Source organism: Ictalurus punctatus, chromosome 19, assembly GCF_001660625.3.
Source record: "Ictalurus punctatus breed USDA103 chromosome 19, Coco_2.0, whole genome shotgun sequence".
In the NCBI taxonomy this organism is placed as follows: Eukaryota; Metazoa; Chordata; class Actinopteri; order Siluriformes; family Ictaluridae; genus Ictalurus; species Ictalurus punctatus.
The window spans coordinates 15,852,722-15,866,860 of record NC_030434.2 but is presented as its reverse complement, the minus strand read 5'-3'; the positions used below and the strand labels follow the sequence as shown (position 1 = coordinate 15,866,860).

General features: G+C 36.8%; 1 non-coding gene across 1 annotated transcript; it reads left to right on the top strand.

Annotated features, from left to right (window-relative positions):
* Window positions 1-2,538: 2,538 nt before the first annotated feature.
* LOC124629255 (U1 spliceosomal RNA) lies at window positions 2,539-2,699 on the top strand. Its single transcript, XR_006984199.1, has one exon. It is a non-coding gene; the product is annotated as a U1 spliceosomal RNA (small nuclear RNA).
* Window positions 2,700-14,139: the final 11,440 nt, after the last annotated feature.

Below are 14,139 nucleotides of genomic sequence, written 5' to 3'. Positions count from 1 at the left end.
GTAAAAACCCTGATTTAAAGAAAAAATAGTAAGAAGTGACTAGACTACAATTCATACACATTTAGGATTCAGTTCAAAGGAGTGTTTGTGGGGAAATAGGTAGGGTTTAGTATTTAATCCCTTTTTTTGAGAGAGCACCAAGTTCAGAGAGCATACAGATATGGAGCTGCATTTCCCCGGTGGAGCTTGCGTGCACAGGAGACATGATTAATTCAAACCTGCCAGCTTTTTTTGTGGCAGATCTTTGTTCTGTTTTACTGCATATGCGTTTTTTTTTATTATTATTATTATTTATTTATTTATTTATTTTTATCATTGCTGAATGAACATTAGGCAAGAATTGAGTAATACTTTGCTACATAACACATGTATATACCTTTAATGATTACTGACAAACATTTATAAAGGTTTATTCAAATAGACATTAATGAATTTTCATATTAATTGGACACAAAACTTTGAGTCTGGTCACACATTTTTGTTGACTTGTAAACATTGTAAAAATTTAATTTTTTAATGTAATTTTGTTGACTTGTAAAATGTAATCAGTAACGTAATTGAGGTATCACAATATAAAAGTAATGTAATCTGATCATTTTTGGATTCAAGGTCAAGGTCACATTAAATGTAAATAAAGTCAAGAGAAAAGCAATATGATCTAAAATACTTTTATTTAGAGCTTATGTTAGAGCTTCAAAACATGTTCAATGTTTGGATTTGTTTTAGTGAAGTAAATAAATAAAAGATCACTGTCCCTGATGCAGGTAACATTTTGTCACAAAAGCTAGGGTGGCCATATTCTGATTAAAAAAGAGGACACCTTTTTTATTTTTATTTTTTGGGGGGGTGGGGTCTGAATAGGATTCAAAAGAGCACTACACACTATTACCATCAAATATATATATATATATATATATATATATATATATATATATATATATATATATATATATATATATATATATATGTGTGTGTGTGTGTGTGTGTGTGTGTGTGTGTGTGTGTGTGTATAAATTGGCTTCACTCTGCCTACATTTGACATTTTTTCCTATATTCTTTTGAATGTCCATGGAATAAAATAAAATATCAGATGCCATGAGTGTACCTTCTGCCATCGTTTACACATTTGAATGAACATGTAATATGAATCAATGTGATAACATAAAATGACCTCGTATGGCCATGGGCATTGTTTCGACTCAGGAGTGCTGTCATTTGCTGCTATTTGTCAAGCAACTGTTTGATGCCGTACACAACAGCACTTCACCTTCACATGTTCGCGGAGAGAAGACTAATGGTTGATAGGCAGGAATTTGGCCAATAGTTGCTGCAAGCCTTTTCTAATCGACCGATTGCTGTGCGAGAAGGCGGGAATTACATAGAGGGGTTAAAGCAATGCAAATATTCACACATGATGCAGTGTTAGACCATAAGTATTCCCATTTTTTACAAAATGTACCTGTAATCTGATTACTTTGTTTTTTGAGGTAACTAACAGATTACAGTTACCAGTTTTTTGTATCCTGATTATGTAAAGCCATTACATCTATTCCGTTACTCCCCAAGCCTGGGAACACCTGTACACCTGCACATTCATACAATTACATAATCAGCCAATCGTGGCAGCAGCACAATGCATAAAATCATGTAAATATAGGTTAAGAGCTTCAGTTAATGTTCACATCAAACATCAGAATGGGGGTAAGTGTGATCTCTTTGACAGTCATTATTGGTGCCAGTCATTTGAATAGTTCCTGGGATTTTCATGCACAACAGTTTCTAGAGTTTACCCTGAAGGGTATGAAAAACAAACAAAGAAAAAAAAGATCCAATGAGCATCAGTTCTACAGCCAGAAATGCCTTGTTGATGACAGAGGGCAACAAAGAATGGCCAGATTGGTTCAAGCTGACAGGTATGCTACAGTAACTCAAATAACCATTCTTTACAACCATGGTGAGGAAAAAGGCATCTCGTAATTCACAATATGTTGAACTTTGTGGTTGATGGGCTGCAGTCTGAGTCATTGTGGTTGGAAACCTCTGCTCTAAAATACTGAGGATGACACAGTTGAAAACATAGCCTCTTTGTTAAGCCACTGTTGAGTCTGTTTAGATTCAGTGGGAGATGTATTTATTATTTTGAACAGTACTGGCTGTGGTGGAAAATTAATCAAAGCCATTTTATTTGTTTGTGCACTGTTGCTATTGTTGTGGCCTTGAAATGAAAGTGCTTCACCAATGTACATTGTAATAATCTGTAAATTCTCAGTGAAAACACTTGAAAATGGACAAGTTGAATGTTTATTTGGAATTTTAAAGTGTTTGTTGATCTTAAAGCATTTGAGAATAATAAATTTGATTAGCTAATAATTTGATTAACATTACAATAAAAACAAACAATCAAGCATAACAGGTGAGGATGACTTTACGAAATTAGATGTTTCAATGGCAGTACACATTCTCAGACATAATTACTAACAAAATGGAGCCTATTATGTAAGTTGTCATGATGGGCTTATACATGTTTCATCTAGCCTCATACTTACCTGGCAGGGGTGATACCATGATCAAGAAGGTGGTTTCTCCCAAGATGAGGCTCAGCTATTGCACTTTGGTGGTGCTGAGCCTTGCGAATTCCCCAACGTGTGAATCTTGACTGCATAATTTCTGATGGTGTGGGCTGTGTGCATTCTTCCATAACAATTATTGTGCAGTGGTAGCTCAGTGGTCAAAAGGTTCTGGGTTACTAAACAGAAGGTTGTAGGTTGAAGTCCCAGCATCACCAAATTGCCAATGTTGGATACTTGAGCAAGGCCCTTATCTTCTCTGTTCCAGGGATGCTGAATCATAGCTGGCCCTTCACTCTGACCCCAAATTCCTAATAATTTGGGATATGCAAAGAAAAAAAAAACATTGTAATGTACATGTGACAAATAAAGGCTTCTTCTTCATGAGCACTGCTCTTAAGAGTTTTCAAAATCGCCCTTTTACTGATGCAGGTGTATCAGTTTCTGCATCAGTTATAGTTACTTTTGTTCATTAGTACTTGCAGTGCAGTTTGTCTTAAACATTCTCCCAAAGCAGAGGTGTGAATCAGGTCTGGAGTGAGGATCAGATACAAAGCTCATTGGACAACTAAAGGCCACACTGAATGTCATTTGAGCATGCATGTTCATATGGCACTGCACCATGTGTTTACTGTGTTCATTCATTCATTTTTTGTAAATGCTTTATCAGTCAGTGCTGCTGTGGTTTAAATGATTAATTTGTTTATATTTTGGAACATAGAATCATCTAAGAACTCCTCTTTCATAAGGTTCTTACAGTTACAGAGGACTACTACATTCAGTCTGTATGGTACATTATATAGAGTATACAATAATGTTCATTTAAAAATATAGAGTCATTGCTTCATATTCTATGTTTTATTGCAGTCTTTAATGAGTCTTTAGGATGACTGGCTAAATAATCCAGGAGGTTAGGTGGTAAAATAGGATACTGTAGGATGGTGTTGATAAATGGTAAAGAAGTCTATTGGTTCTGGGAATCCTGGCTGATTGCATCCCATCTGCAAATATTATTGTCTAATGAAAGTCCTCTTAGCCGGTACTATGACTCAAGTGCTCAGTTGGATATAAGTGAATGCAATACCAATGCACACAATTGAAGAAACCTACTGTGTTAAGAAACTACTTTCAGACACCAGTTAATGAGCGCGAACAACAGTGAGAGCCATAACTGCTAACAACATTAGGAGAAAGTGATGGCATAATTATCAGTGATGCTAGATTAATTTCATTTTATGGGAGTCTTGTTTATTTCATCAGCAGGTTAATACTGCACAGCTTGAGTATAATCATTGTGGATGAACAAGGATTCACAAGCCTAATTCATTCCTTGGCAAGGGGGCATAATCGTATAGCTAGATTTGAAGGGTTCAATGAAATCCAGGCTGTGATGGATTACTACTACTACTAACTCTGCAAGTTAGTAGGACATTATTGTCTTTATGTTGACATTTTAGAGTTGTAAATTGGGTGGCATGGACTGGCCTCACAGTTCCAGGGTCCTCACTTCAATCTAAAACTGTCAGTGTAGAATTTCACATGTCCCTGTGCAGTTTCCTCTGGGTTCTCTGGTAGGTGAATTGATTACGTTAAATTGCCACTGGGAGTGAGTGGGTGTGTGAATGTGTGTGCGTATGGTGTCAGGCAATGGACTGGTGTCCCATCCAGGGTGTATGGAGCAGTTACTGAGTTTTAGTGATGAGTTTTAAACCCTTAGGACTTTATAATAAAGTCCTAAGGAAGTGTGGAAACATTTTGAGATTTCACTAGTCTATTTTCATAACATTTCAAACACATTTTGCCAGCCCTTTCACTCCAAGGGCACGTAATTTTCTCAGCTATATTAAGTAATGCCTAAGACTTGTTAGCATTAGAGCTCTCTTTCCCTCTCTTTCTCTCTTTTTTTTTCCTTATAAAAGGGGCAGGAGGCATCCCTGCTATTGATTTCTCCTTGAGAGGTTAGTGTACACACTAGTTGATGTGAACATAGTGTGAGTGATGAAAGCCTGAGATGTGGTCATTAAAAATAGGAACTTGAGCTGTCCCTGTTGTAACTTGGATTGCCTCTCACTGCTGATTTGATCCCAGTCTGAATGAAGCACAGCGGTTGAACCGGTGCAGTTACAAAAGGTCAAATGGATCCATGAGTGCAGTGTTTTTACAGTGCACTTAGCAGACACTGCTTGCAACCAACGTGGGAATCACAACCCAATCATTTCCATCGACATTCCGCACAGAACAAGCAGCATGAAGAGCAATTATTCCTGCTATGTTCACTACGTGTCACCACTGATCATATAATCAAGGGGATACTTTGTAAAAATCTTACAGTAATGGGCTAAGAAAATGTACACACTAGGGAAGCACTTGATTATATGCATATGTATTCCCACCTTTCATTTCCCACTTTTTTCATCTGTATTTTGTCTGGTTTTGCAGCTATCCAAGGCCCGTGAAGAGCACAGTGGTGTGGCATAGAGCTTGTAATCACTCTGTCATCACAATTCCGGCTGTAGATCACCTACTCCATTAAGTCAGCCTGCAGCTGCTGCTACCTGGGGAAGGGTAATTGCTCGACAGGAGCCCACCCTGCTTTCACGCCTCATTAAGCGATTTTGCCCATCGTTTCTCAGCCCCTGGAGCAAGGGGAGACGCTCTATTTGGTAGCAAAATGCAAAACCAGCCACTGCTGTCCTGAGATCAACACTTTGTCACATCAACCAGACACACACACATGCACACACACGCACACACATACACACAAATGCATCTTAGCAATTGTCTTTCAGGCTGTTTTTTCTGCTAAGCATATATATCACTCAAGAAAATAACTCCAGTGACAGTAATTCAAGGTGTCACAAAGCATTCCCTTGGCGATGTGAGTACTGTTCAAGGGGTGCATTTTGGTAATTAAAAATAAAATAAAATAAATTCTGTATTGGAATGTGATTGATTAAGTTGCAGCTAACACTTATATCTTAGCTCTGGTGATGTTTATTACTAAGCTTTTTGGAAACTGTATTCATTTCCATATGTAAAAAAATAAATTAAAAAAATAAGACAGAAAGAAACACATAAATGCAGACATCAAATTGACATCCAGAGATTAAAAAACTTATCTAATACACAGTATGCTTAATCTATTGTCCTCTCCATTAATCATATTTTGACCAAATTATCCAAATCTCAGGAGCTCACAGCTTGATCATCAACTCCTGCAGTTCAACTGGTTGAGCATCAGACTCCTTATTCCAACATCATGAGTTACTGATGCAAATGCATATCTGCCCTGAAATATGGTTCTTGCACCTATAAGTACTTCAGTAGGTATAAAAACCTATGGATATCCACCTGGAATGACACCTTTGCCTATATGTTTTTTTTTTCTTTTACAGTAAATTTATAAAATGCTCTGTTTTATTCCCATAAGCCAAAAGGTCAGAAACTGACAATTTTCTTGGCCCCAATCTACTGAGAATCAGGCTTTCAATTCTGACATTATTATTTCCACATGCTGAGGAAACTGTATACTTTCCAGTATTGTACTGTTTACATAACGCCTCAGTAAAAAGAAGTAGAATGGGCTTTGCATGCATGTGTTCTTCTGAACTGTATAGGTCTTCACAAATTTTTAATTTACATAGCAAAACCTCAAAAATATTTTTCTGTTTGGATGATGATTTTTACTAGCAATTATTTCCTCCATCCCTTTTTTTATGATCTGCTATCAAGTGATCAGAGCTGCGTACTCACGCTACCTCAAATATACCTTAAATGACCAAATGCATCATGTAGACTGACCCTGTATACGTGTTTGAATCATCGATCATATCACCAAACACTTTATTAAGAACATTATACTAATACTTGGCAGCGCCTCCATTTGCTCTCAATACAGCTTCAATTATTCATGGCATGGATTCCAGAAGATGCTGGAAACATTCCTGTGAGATTTTGGTCCATAATGACATTGCATCACACAATCCCTGCAGATTTTCAGGTGCACTTTCATGCTGCAAATCTCCTGTTCTACCACATCCCAAAGGTGATCTATTGGATTCAGATCTGGTGACTGGGAAGGCCACCGAAGAACACTGAACTCATTGCCATGTTCATAAATCCAATTTGGGATGACTTTTTTGCTTTGACACATGGCGCATTATCATGCTGGAAGTAACCATTAGGAGATGGTAAATTGTGACCATGAAAGGATAAACATGGTAAGCAACAATACTCAAATAGGCTGTAGCATTCAAGCAATGATTATTAATGGGCCCAAAGTGTGCCAAGAAAACATTCCCCACATCATTACAACACCTCCACCAGCCTTGAATGTTAACACAAGGCAGACTGGGTCCATGGATTCTTGCTGTTGGCACCAAATTCTGACCCTACCATTTGTGTGACTCAGAAGAAATTGAGATTCATCAGACCAGGCTACATTTTTCCAGTCTTCAACTGTACAGATTTGGTGAGCCTGTGCCCACTGCAGCCTCAACTTTCTGTTCTTGGCTGACAGAAGTGGAACCCAACGTGGTCTTCTGCTGTTGTAACTCATCCACCTCAAGGTTTGACATGTTCTGCATTCTGAGATGCTTTTTTGCTCACCACAATCAAATACCGAGTAGTTATCTGAGTTACTGTAGCCTTTCTGTCAGCTCAAACCAGTCTGGCAATTCTCAGTTGACCTCTCTCCTCAACAAGGCATTTCCATCCACAGAACTGCTGCTCACTGGATGTTTTTTCTTTATTGCACAATTCTGAGTAAATTCTAGAGTCTGTCATGTGTGAAAATCCCAGGAGATCAGCAGTTATAGAAATACTCAAAACAGCCTGTCTGGTACCAACAATCATGTGGTGGTCAAAATCACAGAGATCACATATTTTCCCTATTCTGATGGTTGATGTGAACATTACCTGAAGCTGCTGGCCTGTATCTGCATCATTTTATGCATTGAATTGAATGCACAGGATTGGCTGATAAGATAATTGCATGAATGTGTAGGTGCACAGGTGTTCATAATAAAGTGACGTTGCTTGTATAGAATATATGATTCTGAAATTATTCCCAGAGGAACAAGTCTGCATTCCAGAAGAAAGGATTCATATCTGTTTAGAATCCTAAAATCATAGAGTAGTCTGGAGTGAGCATAAGTAATCTCCTACATAGCATTCTAACACCAGTATCATCCAATTCTACAGTAAGTAAGGGGAAAAAACAGAGAGAAGAGAGAGTGGGAAAAAGAGAAGGAAAATCCCTCCGATGTTTATTATAAAGCATACGATTGCATACTATAGTCATTTTGATTTTAAAAATTGGGGACCGGCCAAAGAGTCATCTTTCTAGAGAGAAACTTAATGTTATATGTATTCTTGAAAATTAATTAGACTATTCAGCTAAAAATTTAATTCACTACAATCCAATATATTTGGTATGTTGTGGTCTCAGTGTGAAATCAAATGCACACAGCAACACACAAAGCACTGCCTAAGGGAATGTTATTATTTCATTCTTATACTGAAAAACAGAAAAACATACTCACTGAAGTAAAACTTGTATATGTTTGATAAGGTTTGACATCCTCAAAGACAACCACATCAGCCAAATTTCTCTCCCTCTGCTCTCTCGTTCTCTCCTTTAAGCACTCTCTGGTCTTTGATCCACATACAGTAACTTTCCATTTCTCACTTCCCTTACCATTTCCTCAGCCCAAAGGTTGATAGGCAATTCTATCTCACCATGAGGAAAAAAACCACAATAGGAGTCATTCATAAACAGCCTATACAGACAAACCCAAAGCCCTTCCTATGAGAACTGTTTTGCCCTCACTGACTTCCTCTCACATAACACCTATGTCAGACGAATGGCCATATATTCAAGAAAACTAGATTTGCCACTGTTGCTAGCCACTTTGCTGTATTGGGAGGGACAAGATTAGATTGTAAGTCTGTGCAGGTCTACAGAGAGATGCACCTCTACCCTGATCAAATCAGCGGTAACTTGCTTTATGTTCAGCTGATTTTCACAAAATTTGCTTTGTTACAGATGTAATACATGTCTAAGAATCACAGGTCATGCAAATACAAATATGCACACACCGTTTTATTTTAATTTACTGTGTATGTGCCAAAGCTGTGATCTGTAGGATAAATATAAAGACAGAAATTATTAATTAATTCATTTGTCTTCAGTAAAGAATTTAATTAGCTAAATTAAGTCTCATTGATGCTACTAAAAATCTATGGACATGGAGTGAAGTCTTTACAGTGGGAGTGATCTAATGCAGTGGTCCTTAAAATGGGGTCTGGGGTGCCCCGAGGGTATGTAAGCATAATCAGTGTCAGGGGGTCAGAGATGTTTTATTTAGGTTCAACTAGCTGGATATCACAGCCTACATTATCAAAGTTATTATACGTATTGTTGAGTTCTTAAAGTTATTAGTCAATTTAAATGGAATCTAAAGTGTTCTTTAGATTAGTAGAAGTGGTGGAAAGTTTAATAATTATAAAGCACTATGGCGCCTATATATACATGAATATAATGTGTAAGTGAATATACATGAATATGGGTTGGTTTAATATAGGTTTGCTAATCACAGATGTGTAATATTGGATTATTTTCCTCAATAAATAAATGACAAAGTATAATGTTTTTTGTCTCATTTGTTTAACTGGGTTCCCTTTATCTACTTTTAGGACTTGTGTGAAAATCTGATGTTGTTTTAGGTCATATTTATGCAGAAATGTAGACAAACTTTCAAGCACTACTGTAGATGAAGGGTTGAGAATAGTACTGAACTGGGGCTGAGATGCTGTTAAACAATGTAACATAGTTAATATTATACTACTTTTATGCACAGGCGGAATACACTATGCTGTATTTTTATTGAAAACATTATATGTTAATTGAATCACAATTGGCATCAGATTTTAAATACATTAACAGGACTTGTGAGTGTAAGATTGTGGATGTGTGTGTTTTGTCATGCAGTGATGACTACATAAAGTATTAGGCTTCTGTCATCCCATATTAGCAGTAATTGCCTTAAACCAGAAACAGCACTCTCTGAGGATTGGCAGTGTCCCATTTTCTCTGTATCTCTCCCCCTCTGTGATTAGCTCTCAATCTGCTGAAGTCAGATACAAATGCCTGAGCACATCACATATATTACTGAATTTTCTCTAGACATTAGAAGGCAAACTCTCTGGGACGACATAAGAATTTAAAAGACATATGACTGAATGTTGTTTTGTTTAAAACATTTATTCTATATAATGATAACCTGTGTTGTATTAAATATCCGCAGTAATGTAGTAAATGTCTCATTTCATTGATTAAGATTATGCAGTGAGAGTTTTTACTTGGTGTCGGAGTAAATGCAGCCAAACTAGTTCAGCCACTTGGTTAAGACTTTAATTACTGGACAGAAGGTATTCCATGTCTGATTAACTCCCAACATACTTTATAATGACAGTTGAATCAACCAGTCACATTTTGCTGTCCAGTGGATAGGAGCGTTCAAGGCAAACTTAAATGTTACCATAAGATTTGTTGGACAACAATATGTTACAAAATCCACCTCTACAATAACTAAGTGAACTATTATCTGTCACAGGACTGTTGAATTCTAAGTTGTCATTAGTCAAAAGTTTTTGATTAGTTTTCTGTAACAACATCTCTGACAGTAATTCTGGCTGCAAGGTTTATATTATTGCAATCAATTTAATATGTTATTGTTTCTGTAATAACAGCTGACACAGAGACTTGTATAGTGTGTATATAATTGTTGATATACATGTATAATGTTGAGGTTTGTGAGTGGGGATGTTTATTTAGCATTTTTGTAAGGAGTCTCGACTGTCAGCACTTTGTAACAGTCAACAATAAATGCTGCAACTTCAAGTTTTCCAACAGTCTTTAGGACAGAGAACTTTGCATGTTGTGATTTCTTTGTAACATAAAAAGCTGATTTTTTTTTAATCATAGTTTTATTTATTTCAAGAAAGAGGAAAATATAGGCTTGTTATGACAAAAATAACTAATGTGATTCATGGGTATAACTATAAATGGATAAAAAGTATGAAAAAATTGCTAAGGTATTAAAGGAATAAAACTGCAGAACAGTCAAGCTGCATCATACCATAATATAATTATTTATTCCTCAAATGGTGTAGCACATACAGAAAGCTGGAAACCACTTCACGATGCTTTTCCTGCTCTCATGCCTACACTAATATGCATTACATTATAAAATAGCTTTTTTTGGCAGCCTCAACATACAATACACAGTTCACTCGTGTACATTTGCAAGCCTTAAGTTTAACATGAATACACTGTCACTACCTGAAGTAGTTAATATCATGAGAAAATGACAGCGTTCTCATTAAGCTTTCAGTATTTATTGAAGTCGGTTTAGATGGCTAGGCAGGTAATTTTCAGTTTAGTTTGTGCCAACCCTGGGATTTAGATACCCTAAAAAGTGTCTCAGCTTTTACCGGTGTTCATCTCCATAGTAACTTCTGCTCCACCTCTAACTTGCTCCAGGGTAGGTTATGTTCTGGGTAAGAAAGCGCAAACCCAACTTGGACCAATCAACTGTGAGCAAAGTGACATATAAGTGATAAAATTAATTCAACTTGTTGACTGATGCAATGGCTTCACCATTTCTTCATAATCCTGTGGACATCCCAGTGCAAATTATAATAAGAGCACTTTGCAGAGAAAGAGTTATTAGGCATAGACAAAATCCCCTGGCTTTCCCTGATACTTTCTTGTATGAAAAATATAGATTTTCCATGGATGGAATCTCATATCTTTGTCAACTTCTTAAGCCATACATTAAAAATGTGACATGCTGAAGCCACACTCTTACTGTACCGCAAACTGTATGTGTTGCTTTACGGTTCATTGCTAGTGTTACATATTTGCATGCGGTGGTATTATTCCTGTCCTAATATATTTTTTCATAAATTGATAATTTTTTAAAAATATTAATTAAAAATTAATTTATATTTATATTAAATGAAATTACATTAAATATGTTAGGGTTATAAGTTTTTAATCCGTTTATTCTCATTGTAAACCAATAGAAGTAAACTTAGGCATTTACACAATCAGCAATGTTCCACCAGCAATGTTCCCAAGCTTTGGCAGCCGCAATGGTCTTGCTTTTTGCAGTTAATGTAGGTTTAATTCCTCATATTTCCACATAATAATAATTTCTTGCTCTTCAACTGGAGGTATGCTGCTTTCTTCCATGTTGAACGCTAAAGGTTGTTCGGGTGCTAACGTCACACTTTTACGTGCACACGCTCGTGGTCTAATCATAGCTTAAGGATCAAAGCCTCAGTTGACAGAGGAAGTTGATAACCAGCATCATGGTACCAATAAAGCCTGATTGGATTGGTTTGGCGTCAACTCAAAACTAATCCCGTAATCCTGAGTTTGTTCAACTACCATCATGGTACAGGCCCTAGATTTGCAAGTTTGTGTATGTGTGAGCAAAAGTGAGTGTTCAGCAGAGGACTAAAAGAGAATCTAATTGTTGTTAAGCATTTACAATCTTCAAAGTTAATGGTTTGTGTGTGACCTCATTTATAGGGGTTTATGCCGCTGGAAAACAGCAGTTTATTTGTACATTACTCCACTGGCTTATCACAAATATAAATGCTATTACACCTCTTCAAACAGCTTCTTTTGTTTTTTCTTTTTTTCTTTTTTTTCTTTTTTTTACGGTGCTGATTGCTGATTTGAAAATCAGTTTTGGACTAAATCATTGCATTTAATTAAGTCAGATAAAATGAAATTGCCTTAAATTTGTTTCAGCAGACAAAAAGGAAAGTGAGCCAGACAGCATTACGCATTTTAGATGCAGGAAAAAGAGATGATTCCCCATCCACTGTTCAAATGCATGCTACTTATGAAGACCATAAAACTAATTAAAAAAAGCCATTAAAAAACACTGCTTGGACTGTTCTATCCAATGCATTTAGCAACTTTTACATTTTATTGATGCTCTATTCTTTAGTGATTGTTCTGTTCCTGAACCCTATTTATTTTTCAAGAGTTAATTAGTTTTTAGCTTAAATATTTTGGATATTTTTGGTCTATAGTGCTAGTCAAATCTGCCTTCAGCAACCTATAAGATCAAGGTCTAACCATACAGGTGTCCTACTGAAACATTTTACAGGGTATGAGGCACACACGCACACACACACACACACACACACACACACACACACACACACACACACACACACTGCACATGAAATCTATACAAATCTATACGTTTTCATATGCAGATCTATTTAGGAGTGTTTAAAAGGAATTCCACTGACTTCCACTGAAACTGCACATACAATTGTAAGTGGATTTATTAAGGTAAACATTTGGTAGTGTTTCTACCATTCAGTCTCTCTGAAAATACCACACATGACTGCTCCAATAAGCTCAGCTACAATGTAGTCATGTTAAAAGTATATCAAAATAGAATTTCATTAGATCATGCTCATGTGCAAAACCCCCAGTGGAGGTGTTTCTCATATGTCTCCATTGTGAGCTGCTGAAATTATAACTACTGTATTATAACGCAATAAATGACACCATGATCCATTTTTTCACTAACAAATATTGCAAACCCAATTAAATCACTGCATCCAACTTGTACGTCATATTATAATGCTGACAGTTGTAAATATGATGTAAATATGCCACGGCGGTCTTGTAACGAATAGTTGGAAACTCAGATATTTTCAAAACAATTTTTAATTATAAAATTAATGTAACTATTCATTTAATTACATTTAAAAAAAAAAATAATAATTCCCAAGTTCATGAGTTGGGGGTGTGTCAATAAAACCAATGGTAGCCACCAAAATGTGTTGCATCCATAGTAGACTGTAAGGCATAGTAGACTGTAAGTTTTGTTTGTATGCATTTTGGGCTGTATTCAACATTGAGTTAAGCATGCATAAGTGAGGAGTTAATGCCAAAATTGCGCACAGTGGTATTCAGATCTCAGACTTTACTACAGACATAAGAGCTATTCAGAGAGTTGTGAGGGAGTTATGCATATGGGGTTGAGTTTACCTTAAAGAGACATGTCCCAGTTGCCTTCAATTCGGACCTTGGACTTAAGGACATTTCTTTTACGCTATATCAGCTTGAGAGAGGAGCAGTTTCAAGTCCAGAGCCACTGGCTGACTGTTTAATGTGACCACAACATACCACACTGAAATGTATGTCTTGGGTTGTATATGCACTAAAAAACTATGGAATGGCATTTGAGGCCAACATTAATAGTACATTTTCCTTGCACATGCACAGTTGGGGGTTTGCATGTTCTTCTCGTGCTTCAGGGGTTTCCTCCATGTACTCTGATTTCTTCCCCCAGTCCAAAGACATGTGTTGTAGGCTGGTTGGCATCTCTAATTGTCTGCAGAGTGTGAATAGGTCTGTGAGCATGTGTGAGATTTTGCCCTGTAATGGGTTGGCAACCTGTCCAGGGTGTCCCCCGCCTTGTGCCCAGAGCCCCCTGGGATAGGCTTCCAGGCTTCCCGTGACCCTGTGTTG